We start from the raw sequence: 8,979 nt of genomic DNA, 5'->3' as shown, positions 1-8,979 counted from the left end.
GCGTGCGGACGGGCCTGCGCTTGGCAGCATCGGACGGTGTCAACCTTTCAACACTTCTGATTTTTGCCAAGAAACCATGAGTGTCAGGGGATGACGCCCCAGTGAAGTGGCCGCAGGTAGGAAGGAGCCCAGTGGGGCAGGGGGACCCCTCCAAACCTCCTGACTGACGACCAGTGCCCTCTGGCCTTGGCGGCCCTCCAGCCGGCTCCCCTGCCCACCGACCATGGGACGGAACCCAAGTGGCACCCTGTCCTGGGGGCGCTGGCCCGGGGGCACGGCCGTGGCTGCCGTGGTGACCTGGGTGAGCCTTATCTCGCCCGACATCTGCTTCCCGGCCTGTGAAGATCAGGCTCTTGCTTCTGCATTCATGTGGTGTGACAGCTCTTTGTCGCATGCCTCGTCTGGGCTGGCCTGTGTCTTGTGAAGAGGACGCAGAGATGCTCGAGCCATCCTTGCCTTCCAGATGCCTGAAACCTGTGGACAAAACACTGAACGAGTAGTGACACGTAGGCCGATGTTGATGACAGAGGAATAGGGGGGCGACAGGAGTATTTAACAGGGAGGAGGCGCGGATTAGGGAAGGCTTCCTGGAGGTAGTGACCCTCAAGCCAAAGGAGGGACCTAAAGAAGAAGGCAGAGAAGAAAGGTGCTGTCGCTAAGAATGGGGATGTGCTTTCCCCAGAGCCTGAGCTTCTTTTTAAAAAATATTTTATTTATTTATTCATGAAAGACACACAGAGAGAAAGAGGCACAGACACAGGCAGAGGGAGAAGCAGGCTCCATGCAGGGAGCCTGACATGGGTCTTGATCCCGAGACTCCAGGATCAGGCCCTGGGCCAAAGGCAGGCTCTCAACCGCTGAGCCACCCAGGGATCCCCCTCATTTATTTCTAATATTGGGGTTTTCTTCTGGTTAGTCTGCCTAGAGATTTATCAAGTTTATTGATTTTTTAATCAAAACATCAGCTTTTGATTTTGTTGGTTTTCTATATTGATTTTCTGTTTTCAATTTTGTTTATATATGCTTTAATTTTTATTTCTTTCCTTCTGCTTGATTTAGTATTAAATTGCTCTTCTTTCTCTAGTGTCCTACTGTAGAAGCTTAGATTATTGATTTTAAATCTTTTTTTTTTCTAATATATACATTCAATGCTGTAAATGTCTCTGTAAGCAGTCCTTCTTTTGCATCCCACACAGTTAGATAAGTTGTATTCTTATTCTCATTTGGTTAAAAATATTTCTCTTGAGACTTCTTCTTTGACCCAATCCATGTGTTAGAAGTGTATTGTTTAATCTTCAGGTATCTGGAGATTTTTCCAACTATCTTTCTGTTATTGATTTTTAATTTAATTCCATTGCGGTCTGAGAACACACACTGTATGATTCCTATTCCCTTACATTTGTTAAGGTTGTTTCATGGCCCAGGATGTGCTCTATCTTCACAAATGGTCCATGTAAGCTTGAGAAGAATATAAATTCTGCTGCTTTGGGGTGGAGTATTTTAGAAATGTCAATAAATCAAGTTGATTGATGATGCCATTCAGGTCAACTACACCCTTACTGATTCTCTATCTGCTTGATTTATCAATTCCTGAAAAAGGTGTGTTGAAGTCTCCAACTATAATAGTGGATTTTGTCTAGTTCTCTTTGAATTTGACTCACATATTTTGATGTTCTGTTGTTAGGTGCCCACACATTTAGGATTGTTATGTCTTGGAGAATTAATTGATCCCTTGACTATTATGTAATGACGCTTTTTATCCTTGATAGTTTTCTATATTCTGAAGTGTGCTTTGTCTAAAATTAATATAGTCATCCCAGCTCTCTTTCATTTAACATGAGCATGGTATATCTCTTTCCATCTGTTTGTGCTCAGCAAACCTGAGTTTTTATATTTAAAGTGGGTTTCAGGGTCCCTGGGTGGCTCAGTTGGTTAAGCATCTGTCTTCAGCCCAGGTCATGATCCCAGGGTCATGGGATTGAGCCCTAAGTTGGGCTCCCTGCTCCGTGGAGAGTCTGCTTCTCTCTCTCCCTTCTGCTCCCCCAGCTTGTGCTCACACACACTCTCTCTCTCAAATAAATAAATAAAATCTTTTTTAAAATGTCAAAAAAAAATAAAATGGGTTTCTTGAAGTGACATAGTTGAGTCTTTTTTTATTCAGACAACCTTTTAATTAATACATTTAGACTATTCACATTCAAATTAATCATGGATAGCGTTAGATGAATATCTACCATATTTGTAACTTATTTCTGTTATTACATTTGTCCTTTGTTTTGGTTTTCTTTCCCTCCCTCTTTGTGGCTTTTCTGGTTGTAAATAAACATTTCATATGATTTCACTTTATCTCTTCTCTTAACATAATATTTCTTTATTACATTTTGTAATGATTGCCCTAGAGTTTGCAATATACATTTTTAAACTAATCTGGATATACCTTTATTATACCACTTTACATGTATGAGGGGTCTCTTATAACAGGGGATTCCTAATTTTTCTCTCCCATCCCTCATGACACTGCTGTCATTTGTTTCACTTACCCAAAGCTGTATCCACCCAATACCTCCTTACTATTACTACTTAAACAGTTACCTTTTATTTCACTTAAGAATAAGAAAAATTAAAGTTTTCTTTTGCTTTCATTTATTTTCTCTCATACTCTTCCTTTATGTAATAAAAAACTATTTTAAAAAAATAGTGGCTCACCTTGCACCACCCCTTTCTTCTAAACGTGAATCCTCCTCCAGCTTCTATCTGCTCTTAGGTGTCTTCGACTATTATTCTTTTAAATATTTTCTTCAGAGTGTATAATTGTTGCTTCAGGAGCGTTGGCCCAATACGAGCTACTGCATTACCATGAGTAAAGCTCCTTGTTTAAGGCTATTGGATTCATTTTCATGAGAAGTGTTGGTTTGTAATGTTTCCACCTTGATCATTTTTCTCAATTAAGGTTATGCTGACTCCATAAGAAGAGTTTAACCATCATTTTCAAATATAGATTTGGGCTTTTTTTTTCTTACCCTAACTCAATTTCCTTGCATGTGTCCTCATTTAGTCATTCATCTCATCAGCATTCATTTAGATTCTACTACATGCTCCCTGGGCTAGGCGCTGGGGATCCCAAGGGGAGTAAACTCTACTCCCTACTCCTCAGGAGCTCCTGCTGGCAGCGACATGGTCTTGTTACACATGACATCATATTCAACCCCCAGAAAGCCTGTGAAATCAGCAGAATGAGTATTTTGCTCCCCACCTAGGAGCCTAGCCGGCCTCCCCAGTGTTGTTTGGAGAACCTTCAATCATTAAATCAGTGCTTCCCTGCTGCTGCTGGTCTGGAACACACTGCAGAGCCATGTGAGAAGTAGCTGGACTACAGATTAACAGTCGGAGCTCATACTTGATTGATTAATCTGTTTACGGCTTTATGGTGACTTAACATTGAGAAAATACTTCCACATAGATGGGCCCAAAGGCCTATCACCAAGCTTTTTTTTTTTTTTTTTTTTTTTTTTAGCTTTTTTTTTCCCAGATGCTTTGGAGGATGAGTTCTGCTATAGACCGTGCTGCTGGTGGCCAGACATCTCACAGCCCCTCGTGTGATGCTCCTCCAGCAGGAGGATGGCACCTCCTTCCCCAGTAATGACAGGCATGGTCGCATGATTTATTTTGGCCACTGAGAAGCTCTAACACCCAGGATGTAGCTTGCCATCTCTGTTCCTTCTTCCGTAAGACCAGCAATGTCCCACACAGGGGCTTTATTCTCCACCCAGGTCATGGAGTAAAGACAAGGTGAAGCAGGGCCATACCAATCCTACAAATATACAGTGTAAGAAAGAAGTTTGGGTTATATTAAGTCTCTGAGGTTGGGGAAGAACTTGTTACCAAGTCATCCCCAGGACTATCCTGATGGGTACAATGATTTCTTTGAGGTGCTCCTCACGGAGCTAATGTTACTAACATAACCTAAAGTGATCCTCCAATTCAGTGGAACTTCACCTGATTTCTTTTGTTTGATGCACTAATGACATAAACAGGATTTTTTTTGTCATAAATAGGATTTTATTTCTGGAGATGACAGTTCTGAAATTCAGAGAGGTAAATGGTAAAATCACATGGTCTATGAATCCAAGAGTTGGGTCTTGAACGCGGGTGCCCTGACTCCCAGTCCAGTCTTCTACACCATAATCTCCCTCGTTTTAAATTCCTCAGTCTTTTTGGTGTGTTTTTAATGTTGTGTCATATTTATGAGATGAATTTGGAAAATGAGTTGTACTTTCGATCCACTTGTTTGTCGTCTCTATAAAGGAGGAAAGCAAATATGAACAGGATTCTTTCAAAAGAGGCTGGAGCAGCAGGTCAGTCCCTACCCAGAGAGATATAGGAAAAGTCCACAGAGGCTCCCTCTAGGCTGGCCAGCTGGCCAAGTTTAATCAGAGAATATCATTAAACCAGTGAGGGTAATGAGGGCCTTCGATCCAATGTGAGTCAGTGTGGACAAGCAACCGGCCGGTTATCAACGCTGGGCAGCTGTATAAATGGACTAGTGCATTCCTGCCAGAGCAGTGCTGTGGATGGCTGTGGAATCCTGTCAGGAAACAGAGGGAACAGGGGAGATAAAGGGCACCATTATGTGAGCCAGTTCCTAACAGTATCTTTTTTATTTTATTTTTATTTATTTATTTTAACAGTATCTTTTTAAATTATTAGTATTTAGAATGTTCTCTCAATATACTCTTCCCAACTGAAATATATAGTAGTTGCAGAAGAGAAATCTGGCCAACAGCACCACGACGGAACGGTCACACGTCGCTGTCCTCTATAATGGGACAGACAGACATCTCAGTGCTGCTCCTCTCGTGAGACGCCAGCGAAGTAAACGGTATCAACCATGTACTATTCTTTAAAAAAAAAAAAAAAAAAACCATGTACTATTCCTGTTGAAAATGTTCAACATAAAACAAATCATGTGGAAATAAGCAGACACATTCAAATTCTCCAAAACAATTTGCCTAGACACCTCAAAAATGTCAGTGTCACGAAAGATGAAAACCCATGTTGAGGGGACTATTCCAAATAAAAAGAGACTGGAGAGCATGGCAGCTAAATGCGGTATATGATCCTTGGTTGTATTCTGATATTTTTAAAATCCAGCTATAATGGCCACTGGGAAAACTTGAATATGGATTATACACTTGACAATAGTTTTGTATCAATGTTAAATTTCCTCAAAATGATATGGTCATGTAGGAGAAGGTCCTCCTTGTAGACACAGTATAAAGGGGGAAGAATCATGATGTCTGTGACATACTCTCAAATGGTTAAACAAAATTGAGTGTGTGTGTGTACATATATACACTTTTTAATATATGTAAATGGGTATGTGTGTATGCAGAGAGAGAGAGACAAAGCAAAAATGGTAAAGCATTAAAAATCGGTGAATCTAGCTGAAGGGTATATAGGTATAGAAGAGTATAAGTATACAGCATTAGACTCTTCTTGAAACTTTTCTATAGGATTGAAAATTTTATTTTATTTATTTTTTCTTATTATTATTTTTTAGATTGAAAATTTTAAAATAAAATGTTTTGGGGCAAAAAGCACCAATCACAGTAGTTATATATACTAAAAACAAAAGTAGTTATACATGCTATTAAAAAGTAGGTCGTATACACCTATATACACTGTGACTTGCATGTGCTTGGGTGCACAGACCTGAAACTAATGTTACTACCACTACCAGGTGTTTCCTCTCCTTGGGGCAGATACCTGAGGCGGAGGTAAATTTCTCTGGAATAAATTTTGAGCATTAAAGTATTTGCCACAAGCCTCGAGTTCTCTAGTAAATGACACAGGAAAAATTCATGTCTCCTTGTGTCTTATGAGACCTTCCCACCACGGACACGGAATTCTACTTGGGAGTAGGGAAGGATTAAGCCTAGAATTAGTCACAGACTTGGAGATTTTCCAAATCAATCACGAGCATGTCCCTCTTCCACCCCACTGCCCTCTTCTGGGAAGGGGTTTGTACAGATCCAGGAGCCTCCTGGGGGGGAAGAGCCCCGAAGCACCCCTTGACCCTTCTTGCCTTTGAAGATCACATGATCAGAAGGTCAAGCTGAGATCCTGCAAGGACTCCAGGTAGATCCACCCCTCAGTCGGCTTGTAAGACTGCAGAGGAGCAGACCTCTCTCCTCGAGCAGAACCCTCCTCTCTTCAGTCCATACCAGGATCCTTCAGGCTAAGAATGCCGGAAAGTTCCTAGAGCATACCAGATGAGAAGACCTGAGTGGGGTGGGACTTCCCATGAATTTGCCGGCGGAGGAGGGGGGCAGGAGTGGAAAGGGGCGGGTGGCTGAAGCGATTGGTTTGGACATTACCAACACTAGTCACATTGCTCTTCCAAGCTGGTGAAGTCCATTTTGATGCAGCAGGGGTCAAGGCATCTTCAAAGTCAAAAAACCATTATCAACATTTTCCACGTCTGCAAAACATGCACCCAAACACGTCCAACTCCAGGATATGTGTTCACGTTCTCACTTCCCCTTTTCCTGGTCTACGTGGACCTCTACACTTTCTTCTCCGCAGGTGGACGCAGGCACAAGGGCTGGGGTTGAGCCAGCGCAAGACACAGGAAGGGGAAAACTCTGCCTTCAGTCCAGTGACTCGGCTTTTCCCTACCCCATTCCCTTCCCTGCCTTTACTTCCCAATGAAAGAATGCTAGGGCTCAACGCTGCACAGGAAGCTGTGATTCAAAAAAGCGTTTCTTTCCTGGCTTCAAATAAGAGTGAGCTCTCTTTCGCAAAGTGCTTAGAGAGTAAGGATGATTCATTTCACTGACTTGATTGGGTTTTGCACTAGGTGTCTGAGCCGGGAGACATGCTTTAAGCAAAATCACACATACCCAAAGTATGTCTGTATAATTCAGTTTCCTCTGGGAAAGCCGACGACTGCTACATGAAGTGGGGTTTTTTTTTTTTTGTTTTTAATTTCAAGGTGATGTATTTGGCACTCAGTAGCCTCGAGGTGAGAATTATACTTTCCACTCTGCCTTTTTAATTGTTGACTTTGTCATTATTGTGACCAATGTAAACCTATTTTAACGAAGAATTCGATCAACGGTCCATCCTAGACAGAGAAAATCACTGAATTTGACTCCCGGGAACCGTCTTTTGTTGCCAAGAACTCATCATGGGAAGAATATCAGCCAAAAGTAAAGTGCTATCGAATACCTTATCGGCTTGGTGGAAGGCCAGTAGCACGAGGGGCACCGGTGTCTCCTGCCTGCCGCTGACGTCGTGGTCTCCCCGTAAGACCAGGCGCGGTCCCTAGACAGAAATTCCACCCGCTGCGTGACGTCCTACTGGAGCGTGGCTCGCCCCGGAGCCGCGGGATGGGGTCCACGGCCGGGCCCTCCGCTGCCAGCCCTGCCCCGGTTCCCTGGACGGCACCTGCGGGGCCTACGCCGCGGCCAGACTTGCTTTGTGGAGAGAAAAGCACCAGGAGGTCGCGGTGTCGACACCAGGAAGGTGCCCCGGTGTGAACAAGACTCATTTGCAGATAGACCACAACAAACGCTACATCCTTTCTTCTAGAGTGACGTGAAAAATGGCTCCATTAAAATACTGTATTTCACATTCTCGAAATAATTGAGCTTCCTGACAGGCATTCTTCTCAGAGCCGGGCAGGAAGCGTGGCTCAGCTGGGCTTTGGGGACACACGGAATCCTGAGGCCCACGCCAGCGGCAGGACGGACTTGGGCAAGACAGCGGCGGGGGCGCGGGCAGGGGCGGGCAGGGAGGAAAAGAGTGGGAAAAGCTGGACGAGAACTGATTGAAAGCCAAGGTCGTTGCTCAGATTCCGTCATTCCTTCCTGGAAAGAGCATTTCTGGAAAGGTGCTTAACCTTGTGGCCCCAGATTTCCAGGATGTTGCTGGCTCTCTAGATCTCTCGGAGGCTTGCTTATTTACCAGGCTTCTAGGCCAGGGACAGAAGGATGTGAGAGGAAATTACTCAAATGGGACATAAAGAGAAGCCAAAGGCAAAGCAAGAGCTTTTAAAATGCTGCTCACACACGTTTCCCATGGGAATTAGAATCAATTAAACAGATGCCGTATTTTTATTGCCCACTACAGCATCAAAGTATATTGTATGAAGTTTCCAACTATTTTTTTTTTTTTTCCTACAAGAATGCTGCTTGGAGAATGCTCTAAATGACAAAGCAGAGAGAGAAAAACAAATTTAAGACTTCTGGAAAACTCAGGTTAACATTTTGCAAACCCATTTCTGAATATGCTCAAATGTAGGCAAAATCTTTCTTAAAGTCATCAAGAGCAAGAAGGCAAAGTGTCTTCAAGGAGCCTTTCACAGTCCTCTCCTACTCAATTTTGGCTTTATCAGATCGAGTCAGGCTGTATTTTAATGCAGCACTTTGTTATCACTCAGCACGTGGGCAGGGATCTGTGAACAGATGCATCTGAGGATAGCAATGGGCATGTTGTTTTGGGCCACAGAAGCTGGAGAACCCCCAGAGTGTACTTAATAGAACTGAAGATGGGTGGGGTCTCAGCTCAAGAAGGGGTTGTCTGGTGAGAGGTCTTTCTGAAGAGAAGACCCAATCTCTGAAGATCTCCCCTGTGGACCAAAGGGCAGATTTGTGTTGTGTGGCCCCAGAGGACCAAGGCAGAACCAAAAGGGAAACAGGATTTGGTTCTTGCTACTGGGTACCTCAGGAAGTAGTGAAACCCCTGACCCTGGCGTATCAGTAACAAACACTAGATGGCCACTGCTGGAAAGCTGTAGAGGGGGCTCTTGTGTTGTGTGATGCCAGAACCAGATTAGAGAGTCTACAGGGCAATAAAAGAATATTTTCCCCTGGAAGGAAGTTTTCTGGTATCAGCATTTTGAGTTCCCAGCAAGGGCTCATTCTGAAAAGGTCAGAGCACATAAGCAAGGTGACCTCCTAAAGATGGAGACTTATC

The 8,979-nt window shown here is 43.4% G+C and overlaps 1 long non-coding RNA gene across 1 annotated transcript; it reads right to left on the bottom strand.

Moving 5' to 3' along the window:
• Positions 1-348: 348 nt before the first annotated feature.
• Positions 349-7,766, bottom strand: LOC119877843. Its single transcript, XR_005383456.1, has 3 exons — positions 7,231-7,766; positions 2,707-4,585; positions 349-474 (listed from the first exon to the last, which is right to left on the bottom strand). It is a non-coding gene; the product is annotated as an uncharacterized LOC119877843 (long non-coding RNA).
• Positions 7,767-8,979: the final 1,213 nt, after the last annotated feature.

The sequence above is a fragment of the Canis lupus genome, chromosome 33 (assembly GCF_011100685.1).
Source record: "Canis lupus familiaris isolate Mischka breed German Shepherd chromosome 33, alternate assembly UU_Cfam_GSD_1.0, whole genome shotgun sequence".
NCBI classification, from domain to species: domain Eukaryota; kingdom Metazoa; phylum Chordata; class Mammalia; order Carnivora; family Canidae; genus Canis; species Canis lupus.
The sequence above is the reverse complement of the archived record's forward strand: the minus strand, read 5'-3'. Positions and strand labels throughout refer to the sequence as shown.